We start from the raw sequence: 12,957 nt of genomic DNA on the forward strand, positions 1-12,957 counted from the left end.
GCATGTGAAATGAGCGCAATTGTACAGTAGGTTGAACATTCTTTGGCATTGCCTTTCTTTGGGATTGGAATGAAAACTGACCTTCTCCAGTCCTGTGGCCACTGCTGAGTTTTCCAAATTTGCTGACATATTGAACAAAGCTCGTGGAGGTGACAGAATTCCAGGCAAACTATTTAAAATCCTAAAAAATGATGCTGTACCACTTTTGCACCATCCTAAAGTTACAAAAAAATCATAAGTCAAACCATTGTAAGTCAGGGGAAATCTATATGTTATTTAGATAAAACTCTGTGTACCTGGGAAATAGAACTTAGAGTTCTTCTTGTACTTTAATGCAAGCTTTTCCATTACAGGAATAATGTTACCTGCTAAAATTCTTTTTGAACCCAGATGAACACCCATCAAGCAGTCCTACGTCTGCTCTTTGGAACAATATTATATATTACTTCTTTTCTGCTTGTTGCTATTTCTTATTTTTGAAGACTGATGTTTTCCCATCAGTTTTCCAACTTTTATCCAAGTTGAACAAATTTCTTTAATCATTTCTCTAAATTTGTACTATCCAGTATCATACTCACTAGCTAGGTGGCTATTGAACATTTGAAATTTAGCTAGTTTCTTTTGAGATCTCCTGTAGTATAGCAAACATACTAGATTTCAAACTTCCTGTAAAAACCAGAACGTCAGATTCTCAGTAACTTTTTAAAGTTTGAATACATGTTGAAAAAATATTTAAGATCAACTTGGGTTAAATCAAATTTCTTATTTAATTTTATCTGTTTCATTTTACTTTTTAAAATGTGAAGTGAAAGTTGCTCAGTCATGTCCGACTCTTTGTGACCCCATGGCATTCTCCAGGCCAGAATACTGGAGTGGAAAGCTGTTTACTTTTCCAGGGGATCTTCCCAACCCAGGCATCGTACCCAGGTCTCCTGCATTCCAGGCAGATTCTTTACCAGCTGAGCCACAGGGAGAGCCCAAGAATACTGGAGTGGGTAGCCTATCCCTTCTCCAGCAGATCTACCTGACCCAGGAACTGAACCGGGGTCTCCTGCATCGCAGGCAGATTCTTTACCAAGTGAGCTATCAGGGAAAACCTTTTTAAATGTGGCTCCTAGGAAATTTACAATTACATGTCTTTCATTTGTGGCTTGTAGGTATTTCTATGGGACAGCACTGATCTAGATAAAATAGTTATGGAGTTGAAGTGATTGAAAGAAGAATTTATCAGAAAAAGAAAAGAAGAAATTATGTAGACTAAAAATTAGGCTGTAGGCTTTATACTGGGCTTCCCTTGTGGCTCAGCTGGCAAAGAATCTTCCTGCAATGCAGGAGACTTGGGTTCAATCCCTGGGTTGGAAAGACCCCTTCTGATACATATTTATTACAGTGTTCCACATGGCACATACATAAATGCATACATTCTACAGCATATACATTCATGAGATAAAATGAAACACACCTTAAACTAGGATGGGGAAGGAAGCCTATTTTTGGGGGCGCTTACCCTCCTGCCCACCTTCCCCATGGGGCAGTGAGGCTCTGTCAGTCTGTTGTCACTGTTACTTAAAAGCTAGAAACTTAGAAAATTGTCCCTGAAAAGTCCTTTAGAAGACCAGTGAGATTTCTTCAATGGAAAGCTTATTTTGTTATGCCTCAAATTGTAGGTAAATTAAAGGAACAGGAAAAATGACTCCCTTTTCATTATTTTCTGAAGACAAACTGGATATTTCAAAGGCGAAGAAATCTCAAAGCCTAGAGAGATTTAAACTAATCTTATTAGTTCTCTTCTAGACAGGACTCTACTATATGGCTGAAAAGTATTTCATAGAAATTAAAGGGAGGAAGGCTGCCAGATAGCACTGTTAAATGCATTTACTTTAATTTAGTTTAGTCCTGATTTTTATAAGGCTGTAAACTGCATAGGACCAATGTTTGGTAAATTATGTTCCCAGTGCAGTTCCCTAAAGTGCAACGGAATCTTCAGCTCAGCATCTATATTTACTTTTATTGTGGGACTCTAATATTTCTTCTAGCTTAAACTTCCTAAATGAACACATTCTCTTTGCCTTTCTTGAAAATATAAATAGGCATAATATTTAAGTTGTTTGGAGCATATAATGCTAAATATCTGAAGTAAAGCTGTTAATGCTGTGCTGTGTGCTCTGCCATGTCCAACTCTTTGCCATGCCCTCTTCCAGGGGATCTTCCCAACCCAAGGAGCGAACCCATGTCTTCTGCATTGGCAGGAAGATTCTTTACCACTGGCACCACCTGGAAAACTGTTGCAGTAACATTAAATCAGTGAATATTTATTAATTACTAACATATATAAGCATTAATGTGGAAATGTCTCTCAAGGAATTATTCATTTTGAATGGGAAAACGTATCAGTCAAGAAGGCATAAATCAAGTGTTCTCAGCCTTGGCACAATTGCTAGTTCTTAATTCCGAAGCTGTCCTGTTCATTGTAGGATGTTCACCATCAGCCCATGGCCTCTGCCTGCTGCACGCCAGGAAAATCCTTGCCCCTAGATGTGACAGCCAGAAATGTTTCCAGACAGTGCCAGATGCCTACTGGGCAGCAAACTTGGCCTTGGCTTGGGTTTTGCTATGGTTAGAGAAAAAAATTAAAAAAAATAAACACTGAAAAATTATATTTCTCCCTTCTCCATGTTCAGTGTAAAAACTCTTGGCTTACAGTATCACTAAGGCATCAGTGATGCCTCTACATGTTTCTACAAAACTGAGGCAAGAAAATTGGACAATTACTTGCTGGCTCTTAGAAATCAGCCAAGAGGTTGACTTTCTGCTCACATTTCCTTAATCTAAACCTAATGTTAAAAAAGGGCTTCCCTGGTGGCTCGGTGGTAAGGAATCTACCTGCCAGTGCAGGAGATGTGGGTTTGACCCCAGGGATAGGAAAATCTCATGGAGAAGTAATAGCAGCCCACTCTAGTATTTCTATGGGAAATCCCAAGGACAAAGGAGCCTAACAGGCTACAGTCCATGGGGCTGCAAAGAGTTTTACATGATTTAGCCACTAAACAACAACAATAGTATCAAAGAGGCAGCTGAGGTCAATCCATTTATGAACCAGGAAGAGGAGCAGTGAAATATTTGTAAATAGACCTGATGATCACTATAATAAGGTTTAGGGAAGAGGAGGAAGAAGAAGTGAAATCTGAAGACAGCATGGAAGAAAAAGTTTTGTTTGAAAAGGCAACTATGGAGGAAAAGGTAATTCTACGAAGAAGAAACAGTATGAACAGTGATTAATGAGTGACCACTTTATAGACAATGTTTTATAATGCTTTCCTATTTTTAAAAAGTGCTATGCATTCAAGAGTTAGCACTCCAAAGTTCTGGTTCCAAATGTTTCTGATTATATATTTACTATTACAGTTGTGAGAGGCTTCTCATGGATTATATACTTTAAATCTTCACAACGCTATTTCATTAACATGTTGATGTACTATTTTTCACATGAGAAAAATGAAGATAAGTGACCTGACATAGTGAAACAACTTATGAAGCATTGGGTTTCAAGCTCGGATATGTCTGACTCCAAAATGTATGCCCTAAACAACTACATTATGCAACCCAATGCAAATTATATTCAATCTCATATGGCATTAATTCTGAGAAGCACATTTTTCTTCCTTTATAACATCTCTCATATCTACAAACATCTTACAATCAATGTTGTGTCATAGTTTAATTGGCTGCTTTTTCCCTTGTCCTAGTGGTATATGAAATAGTGGTCTGCTTTATAATCAATGGCATCTTAGATTCAATAAATCTTTTAGGACAGCATCATCTATTAAGAAAGAGGCAGAGTCCTTGTCCATGCTGAAGCTATTAGCATCTAATCTGAAACTTCACGGAGTAAGACTTCCAGATTATTTTGTTAACTCAAACAGCTGTTATTCAGTGTCTGAGATCAGAGTGTACTGATCCCTTAGGGGAGGTACTCATTCTCCTGTTTTTCAGATTCATCTTCGTTTGTAACACAGCCCCTCCAAGAGGAGGACATCCAAGACTGAAAAGTATTAGTAATTAATCATAGCCAAAAGAAGTAGAAGTGGCTGGGTAATTACCACAGCAATTCAGAATAGAAAGATGTATTCATTGTTTCATATAATTTTGTTTGTAAAGAAAACTTGAAAATGAGAGGTAAATAAAAACAGCATTCATCTTTTCACTCAGATTTTACCTGATATCAAAGTAAAATTAATGAGTACGTGTACTGTCACTGAATCATATCTGACTTTTTTTGACCCCATGGACTGCAGCCCACCAGGCTCCTCTGACCATGGAATTCTCCAGGCAAGAATACTGGAGTGGGGTTGCCATTTCCTACTCTATTAATGAGTATAGTTATGTAATAATTATACATAGTTCTTAGAAACCTGAATGAAATGGGTATGTTTATTGATGAAGGGGTGGGGGAGAGAGAAAAGGAGAGACAGATGTTTATGGATGAATGAAAATGAAATGGATGTTTACTGAAAATGGATGTTTACTGAATTACAACTTTGGATGTTTTTTATAACAGTACCCATTAAAGATATGTTTTTCCTTCATTGGCAATCACTCTGCCATTATTCTCATATCCCCTGAAAGCACGACAGGAAACACCCATAATTTCTTTTCATATTTTTTCATTCTATATCAGGATTCAATGAGGTTTATAATGTCCTGTACAATGTCAGTGGAGAAGGCAATGGCACCCCACTCCAGTACTCTTGCCTGGAAAATCCCATGGGTGGAAGAGCCTGGTAGGCTGCAGTCCATGGGGTCGCTAAGAGTCGAACACGACTGAACGACTTCACTTTCACTTTTCACATTCATGCATTGGAGAAGGAAATGGCAACCCACTCCGGTGTTCTTGCCTGGAGAATCCCAGGGACGGGGGAGCCTGGTGGGCTGCTGTCTGTGGGGTCGCACAGAATCAGACACATTGAAGCGACTTAGCAGCAGCAGCAGTACAATGTCAGAGTGTTTCTACTTGCTACCTGATTGCCTACTAATTTTTCACTCTACTTCATTAATCATCTTCTTGCAGACATTATGAGCTTTTGTACAACTTGAATTATAACACCTAGAATAACGGTTCTTTGTGGCAAGTCCAAATTCTCATCTGTACAGCTTTTATCAGCTATTTGAAATCAAAACTGTTGGCCTGTCCAAATAAGTGTCAGAAAGGAAGACTTTTGTGACATAAAAACACACACTGCAGAATAGGCTCACATCAGAGTCCTGTGATGAACTGCTCTTTCACTGAAGATGTTTGCAGAGTGGTGCATTAAAGCTCCTTAGCAGAAAATTTGCAACAGAATCCTGCCATACTAGCTCTGGCTCTCATTGGATGAGAGGATTCGCTACTCCCCAAAACCTGGGAAAAATATATAATAGATACACACACTCATGCACACACATACACACACACACGCACACACAAATGTTTTAGGAAACTTTCCAGAGACAGTGGCACTGTAGTGAACCAAAGCTAGGCAAGGTATCATTAAATGCAGTATATATTCATTTGAAAAGCAAACAACCTGTTTTTAAGTTTTCAGAAATATAGATTAACCAATCAAGATATTTGGATCACTTTCATTTTCTAAAATGTCAAAAAAGTAATTAGATAGTTGAAATACTTCATTCTTAGCTCTCTGTATTGGACATACATTTGATCATGTTCTGAGTCAAGATTGATTTTGTGATTTCAGTATGTATAATCATGCTAGAATGAATGCACTTTTAAGGAGGTTGTAGATATCAAGGGTAAATTTTAGTTCAGTTCACTGACATTTTCTCTTTATTAGTTTGGTGTACTAGCCCAGTTTCACAAATTGATATTTGTGACAGGTATTTTTAGAAGTTGTTAGATTTAATTACTTCTCTGTAAGGCATATATATGAAATACAGTTTGTTTCATGATGAGATAATAGAAATTACACAGCAAAAATAAAATAAAAAATTTGAATAGTGGCTTTTATTAATTGCTTACCACTTCTCTGGAAATGTCTGATTGCTTTATACAGATGATCTTGTGCAATCTTTGTAACAGCTCTGCAAGCTCTATATCACTATCCACATTAGAAAGATGATGCATATGAGGATCCAAGAAGGGGAGTGTATAGCCGATAAATATCTTCAAGGAAGTCTGTCTGTCTCCCAAACTCTACCATGCTGCTGATAAACATCCAGTTCTTAGATTTCCTTCATAAGGCTCTACAAAGATGCCAGAGGAAAAACTTATTTAACCTTGACAAGAAGGAAGGAACTTGAAGAAGAAAAAGTGTTTTCTTTTAAAATAAGATTGTAATATCTAATCCCCTGCAGCCCCAAGGACCGATGATCTGTACTAAGTTATTACACAGCCTAGAAATTCTAATAGGCCCACTTCTACCTCAGTAGAAACACATGAGTTGATCAATTCCATTTGTAATTACATCTGGGAAAAGGGATTATAGAGACAAATATACTCAGCTGTTCTGTTCCCATGTGTACAACATGAAATTAATCACTGGACCAGTCTTCCTCGTGCTCCAGTGTTACTGATCAAGGCAAATCCTTTGCTAAGTCTGATACATACCAATCCTAACACAGGAGTATTTAGAAGAACAAAATGTAAATGTTTACTCCAAAAACCAATTTGTTCTCTTAATGCAAAGATTACCGGTAATGATTGTAAACTCTTAGTTATAGTGATTAGGTATGAAATCCCCAGCCTATACTATTCAATCATTTCTGCCTTTTAACTATAATTTTGTTCAATGGTGAACTCTATTTAGTAACTCAGAAGCACACCTACTTTTTTGTTTTATGCTGTCATGTCACTGTCATGTCACCAACTTCTTAGAACCCCAGTGCTGATTGGTTTTCATGTATTAATATGATTGAGAACGTCTTAGAGTGGCACAATCAGTTGCTTACTTTACATTAAATTTGATAGAATATTAAATGTAGCTCAAAGAATTAACACATTGATTAAATAGATATTTTTAGTAGTTTGAATAGATAGAACACAAGACAAAAGATTTTTACTGCTTTTCGCAGAAAGTTCATATCCCTTTCCTAACCATTCTCTAAAGTTAGTATTTGAAAGGTGTGTATCTCAGACTACCAATTCATTGTATATTTTTAGTTGTTTTTCATGGATTAAAGTTCTTATATTTAAATACATTTTGGGGAGATACATGGTTCAAGAAAGTTTAAAATTTCCACAGAGTCATTTATGGACAAATTGAGCTGAAATTCCTCAGAATAAAGGTAAAATTCTTTGAAACATTAGAAATAAATTCCAACAAATTTTAAATTTTATTCCACTGCAGTTTTTCCTTTTTTTTCCTTTAGATAATGCTACAAGATTGGTATCCTGTGATGCACAGACTGAGGAATACTTTCCTAGGATATACAAAATCTCAGGAGCAAATTGTCTTACAGTCTCTAACTTGAATGATGAGGCTGGATAATGAGTAAATATAAAATATTCTAAATAATAACCTGTCTCAGGTGTACAGCTGAAGGGGTATGTTAGAGATAGTTACATGGATTGCTTTCATTCTCATATTACAGTATTAGCAGATGATCTAACTTACTGCTCACAGAGGCAACCTATTGTTGAATACCTATCATATTCCAAGCAACATACACGGCAATTTTAAAAATGCTGTATTTTTTATCAGGTTATAAAAGTAATATATGTTCATTGGGGAAAATTTGAAAAATTATGTACAAAAAGAAGCAATCTTAGGTAATATAATATTCATTCTTATGTTCCTTCATTTCTTTAAATATTTGAGGTGTCAGGCAAATCAAGAATGTGACAAATGCCTAGCAGTTATCTATAAAGTTAAATATTGATATTTGATTATTCAGAGATATAATTTAAGGGTGGTACATAGACCAATTGATAGGAAAGTGTCAGTGGAGTCAGGAAATCCACATTTTGTCTTAGATTTCAAAGTTTAAATAATATGATGCATCTTTTGATTTTTTAAAAAACTTTAATAATTTAAATGGGAAGTTGTTTATGAAATACCTCTGAACATTCTGTATATAATTCTTCACAGGTTATATTCTAGAGCCAAAAAAAAAAAAAAAAATCAAAACTGTGTTTTTTATTTAATCTGCTTTACCTTTGTTAATCTCAATATTCAGATGTTTAAAACAAGTATTCTTTCACGAAGATCTCAGTCACTTTATCTACAAAGGAGTTTTGTTCTCAACAATTTTCTAAACATTATTGATTGCTCCAATAGATCAGATCAGATCAGTCGCTTAGTCGTGTCCGACTCTTTGTGAACCCATGAATCGCAGCACACCAGACCTCCCTGTCCATCACCAACTCCCGGAGTTCACTCAGACCTCCCCAATCCTAAATAAGAGAACCATTTTGTACTAAGATGATGATCTTTAAGAGTTGACTCTTTCCTCTAATTACGTGTACTGAAGAGCAGTGCTCTTTCCTTGTTTTTCATTGTATTTTGCCTTAATGGTCTGCAAATTCCAGGACAAGTACTTGTCAAGTTGTTCCCAATTTAAAAGCTCTAATTTTTAAAAGCAAATAGCATATAACTGCTCTGAAACAGATGATGCATAAAGTATCTTTTCCGTTCTCAAGTTCTTATATTTTGGTCATAAGCCCATTCTTACTATATTAAAACATAAAGGGCCAATTGAAAAAACTCTTCCCAAAGCCATTCTTCCCCTGTAATCAAGACTTAACTGTTATTTACTCTTTTACAGTATATTCATTTTGCCAGTTTTAGTTCAGACTTCAGATCTTCCAGGGCACGCAAATGTTTAATTATACGTCAGGACATCATTGCTCAGTGTGTCTAGTTTTTAACAACAACAAAAAAGACAATCCTAAGTAAGATTAATCCATCTTCTAACAGTGTACCAGAATGGCAGTCTCAGGAATACTTCCATATAATTATCTAGCATAGAGGGCATATCCAGTCATGATTTGGCCTAAACAGTTCAGTTTGTGTAGTAGGAAGGACAGTTGTAGAGATTTCTCATTTGGATAAGTTAGACCCCAGTCTCCAAGTAGTGCCGATTCATGGCTGGATTTTCATCCCTTGAACTAAGGCATGTAAAATAATGGCTTTATCATGATGATATCATTCAGGAAAACTTCTAAACATCATGGTTTAGAGTAGGTCCTGATTTCTTTGGTAATGCTTTCCTGGCTTTTCTGTTTCAAGGATATTTGGTTGAATCTTTGTGTCAGCACCAATTACCAGCTGCTTGAAATTTCAGTTATTAAGTCCAAAGAGAGTACTCAGTACTCACAGATCTGGTTATTTGCTAAGATATCAACTTGAAATTCATAACACAGAGAGCAGTCATCTAGTATAATGCACTCTAGGTATTTCTGTGCTCAATTCAAGTATTTTTTATAAAATGTAACAGCTGTGTGTTTCCCATTTTTGTAGAGGTCTATCCATGGTGACAGCGCACTCACAGTCCACCTTCACTTTCCCGAGGATCCCTGTATGAAAGATCTGCTTCGTTGCCTTAGTGTCTCTGTTTCAAACTTTAAATGATCTTATTGGCAGGAATCCCTTAGAAGAAATAGAGTAGCCATCATGGTCAACAAAAGAGTCAGAAATGCAGTATTTGGATGCAATCTCAAAAATGACAAAATGATCTCTGTTCATTTCCAAGGCAAACCATTCAATATCATGGTAATCCAAGTTTATGCCCCAACCAGTAATGCTGAAGAAGCTGAAGTTGAACGGTTCTATGAAGACCTACAAGACCTTTTAGAACTAACACTCAGTGTCTCTTTTGCTGTCTCGTACACCGGGTTATTGTTACCATCTTTCTAAATTCCATATATATGCGTTAGTATACTGTATTTATGTTTTTCCTTCTGGCTTACTTCACTCTGTATAATGGGCTCCAGTTTCATCCACGTCATTAGAACTGATTCAAATGTATTCTTTTTAATGGCTGAGTAATACTCCATTGTGTATATGTATCAAAGATTTGGGAGAATGACATTGAAACATGTAAAATATCATGTAAGAAACAAGTTGCCAGTCCAGGTTCGATACACAATACTGGATGCTTGGGGCTAGTGCACTGGGACGACCCAGAGGGATGGTATGGGGAGGGAGAAGGGAGGAGGGTTCAGGATGGGGAACACATATATACCTGTGGTGGATTCATTTTGATATTTGGCAAAACTAATAACAATTATGTAAAGTTTAAAAATAAAATAAAATTAAAAAAAAAAAAAAAGAACTAACACTCAAAAAAGATGTCCTTTTCATTATAGGGGACTGGAATGTAAAAGTAGAAAGTCAAGAAACACCTGGAGTAACAGGGAAATTTGGCCTTGGAGTACAGAATGAAGCAGGGTAAAGGCTAATAGAGTTCTGCCAAGAGAATGCACTGGTCATAACAAACACCCTCTTCCAACAACACAAGAGAAGACTCTACACAAACACCTCACCAGATGGTTAACACTGAAATCATATTGATTATATTCTTTGCAGCCAAAAATGGAGAAGCTCTATACAGTCAACAAAAACAAGACCAGGAGCTGACTGTGGCTCAGATCATGAACTCCTTATTGCCAAACTCAGACTTAAATTGAAGAAAGTGGGGAAAACCACTAGACCATTTAGGTATGACCTAAATCAAATCCCTTATGATTATACAGTAGATGTGAGAAATAGATTTAAGGGACTAGATCTGATAGACAGAGTGCCTGATGTACTATGGACAGAGGTTCATGACATTGTAAAGGAGACAGGGATCAAGACAATCCCCAAGAAAAAGAAATGGAGAAAAGCAAAATGGCTGTCTGAGGAGGCCTTACAAATAGCTGTGAAAAGAAGAGAAGTGAAAGGCAAAGGAGAAAAGGAAAGATATAACTATTTGAATGCAGAGTTCCAAAGAATAGCAAGGAGAGATAAGAAAGCCTTCCTCAGCAATCAATGCAAAGAAATAGAGGAAAACAATAGAATGGGAAAGACTAGAGATCTCAAGAAAATTAGAGATATCAAGGGAACATTTCATGCAATGATGGGCACAATAAAGGACAGAAATGGTATGGACCTAACAGAATCAGAAGATGGTAAGAAGAGATGGCAAGAATACACAGAAATATACAAAAAAGATCTTCACAACACAGATAACCACAATGGTGTGATTACTCACACTCACCTAGAGCCAGACATCCTGGAATGTGAAGTCAAGTGGGCCTTAGGAATCATCACTATGAACAAAGCTAGTGGAGGTATGGAATTCTAGTTGAGCTATTTCAGATCCTAAAAGATGATGCTGTAAAAGTGCTGCACTCAGTATGCCAGCAAATTTGGAAAACTCAGCAGCAGCCACAGGACTGGAAAAGGCAGTTTTCATTCCAATCCCAAAGAAAGGCAATGCCAAAGAATGCTCAAACTACTGCACAATTGCACTCATCTCACATGCTATTAAAGTAATGCTCAAAATTCTCCAAGCCAGGCTTCAGCAATGCGTGAACCGTGAACTTCCTGATGTTCAAGCTGGTTTTAGAAAGGGCAGAGGAACCAGAGATCAAATTGCCAACATCTGCTGGATCATGGAAAAAGCAAGAGAGTTCCAGAAAAACATCTATTTCTGCTTTGTTGACTATGCCAAAGCCTTTGGCTGTGTGGATCACAATAAACTGTGGAAAATTCTGAAGGAGATGGGAATACCAGACCACCTGACTTGCCTCTTGAGAAACCTGTATGCAGTCAAGAAGCAATAGTTAGAACTGGACATGGGCAGCTCTTGCCGGAGCTGAGCCCAACCGAGCGCCCGCTGCTGTCCGCTGCCCGCTGCGTGTGCCTCCGCGCCATGACTGGCCTCAACTCCCTGGAGGTGGTGAAACGCAAGATCCAGGCCCTGCAGCAGCAAGCAGATGAGGCGGAGGACCGCGCGCAGGGCCTGCAGCGCGAGCTGGACGGCAGCGCGAGCGGCGCGAGAAAGCCGAAGGTGATGTGGCAGCTCTCAATCGGTGCATCCAGCTCGTTGAGGAGGAGTTGGACAGGGCCCAGGAACGACCGGCCACAGCCCTGCAGAAGCTGAAGGAGGCAGAAAAGGCTGCAGATGAGAGTGAGAGAGGGATGAAGGTGATAGGAAACCGCGCCATGAAAGATGAGGAGAAGATGGAGATTCAGGAGATGCAGCTTAAAGAGGCCAAACACATCGCCGAGGAGGCTGACCGCAAATACGAAGAGGTAGCTCGAAAGTTGGTCATCCTGGAGGGTGAGCTAGAGAGGGCAGAGGAGTGTGCCGAGGTGTCCGAACTAAAATGTGGTGACCTGGAAGAAGAACTCAAGAATGTCACTAACAACCTGAAGTCACTAGAGGCTGCATCTGAAAAGTATTCTGAAAAGGAGGACAAATATGAAGAAATTAAACTTCTCTCCGGCAAACTGAAAGAGGCTGAGACCCGTGCCGAATTTGCAGAGAGAACAGTTGCAAAACTGGAAAAGACAATTGATGACCTGGAAGAAAAACTGGCCCAGGCCAAAGAAGAGAATGTGGGCTTACATCAGACACTGGATCAGACACTAAACGAACTAAACTGTATATAACCAAAACAGAAGGGTCTTGTTCCAACAGAAACTCCAGAGCGCCGTGTCTTTCTCTTCTCTTGTAAGAAGTTTCTTTTGTTATTGCCTCTTCACTTTGCTGGAAATGTCAAGCAAATTATGAATACATGACCAAATATTTTGTATCAGAAAGAAAAAAAAAAAAAGAACTGTACATGGAACAACAGACTGGTTCCAAATAGGAAAAGGAGTACGTCAAGGCTGTATATTGTCACCCTGCTTATTTAACTTATATGCAGAGTACATCATGAGAAACACTGGGCTGGAAGAAGCACAAGCTGAAATCAAGATTGCTGGGAGAAATATCAATAACCCCAGATATGCAGATGACACCACCCTTATG

At 38.0% G+C, this 12,957-nt stretch overlaps 1 pseudogene; it reads left to right on the top strand.

Moving 5' to 3' along the window:
• Positions 1–11,830: 11,830 nt before the first annotated feature.
• On the top strand, positions 11,831–12,747 carry LOC109562679 (tropomyosin alpha-4 chain pseudogene; annotated as a pseudogene).
• The last annotated feature ends 210 nt before the right edge of the window (positions 12,748–12,957 follow it).

Source organism: Bos indicus, chromosome 8 (genome assembly GCF_029378745.1).
Source record: "Bos indicus isolate NIAB-ARS_2022 breed Sahiwal x Tharparkar chromosome 8, NIAB-ARS_B.indTharparkar_mat_pri_1.0, whole genome shotgun sequence".
Lineage (NCBI taxonomy): Eukaryota > Metazoa > Chordata > Mammalia > Artiodactyla > Bovidae > Bos > Bos indicus.